This window comes from Cebus imitator, unplaced genomic scaffold (genome assembly GCF_001604975.1).
Source record: "Cebus imitator isolate Cc_AM_T3 unplaced genomic scaffold, Cebus_imitator-1.0 Scaffold45, whole genome shotgun sequence".
Classification (NCBI taxonomy): Eukaryota; Metazoa; Chordata; class Mammalia; order Primates; family Cebidae; genus Cebus; species Cebus imitator.
In genome coordinates this window covers 16,449,322-16,450,134 of record NW_016107360.1, presented here as the reverse complement: position 1 = coordinate 16,450,134, position 813 = coordinate 16,449,322, and positions in this window count along the sequence as shown.

Below are 813 nucleotides of genomic sequence, written 5' to 3'. Positions count from 1 at the left end.
TAAATTCAGTAACAGGCTCTTTCTTCCAAGGTTTGTTCCCCCATAGTTTCTTCTCCCCAGCTTGTAGATTTCAGGAGAATTGGGTCAGGTTGCCATTTTTTTCCCTGCCAGTCAGAGTACCGGGCTCCCTTACTGATGTCGGAGATCTTCCTAAGAGGCCTCAGTAAAACTGAAGACAAAATGGTAAAAAGAAACTATTAGATCAGTACATGCATAACAGATTAACTTATTCTTCTTGGTATCTGAGTGGGTTTTGCTTGCAGCCCAAATGCTCCAGGAATTGGGTGGTCCTAATTTCCATGCTGCTTTGTAGATTATATGGCAGGGCAGTTCAGAAAAAGTTTTTAAAGCCCTGTCTGGCTGCTGTTTGGGACTTCTGTTTGTTTGTTTTTTGTTTGTTTGTTTGGGACTTTTTTAATTCCTGGACTTTGACATCCTAATAACTCAGTACCTTCTTCTGGCCAAGAGACAAAATATGTTACAAATATGAGGGCATCCCTTCAAAAGCAAAGCCTCTGTCTCCAAGCAAAAGTGAATCTTACTCTTGATATGTGTGCTGCTGTATCTTCCCATATCTGATTATTGTCATGGAAGGATGCTATTTTGAAAGTAATCAGTGACTTTCTTTTTAAGAATTGAAAAAGTACAGACAAAACAATCATTATATTTCATAGGAACAATATATGTTAACATTTGTTGAGCCCTTACCCTGTGCCAGGCACTGTTCTGAGCATACTTTATGCACTAGCATTACGCTAAGAGATAAGTGCCATTGTTATCTCCTTTTCTTAGATGAGGGCACTGAAGCTTGGA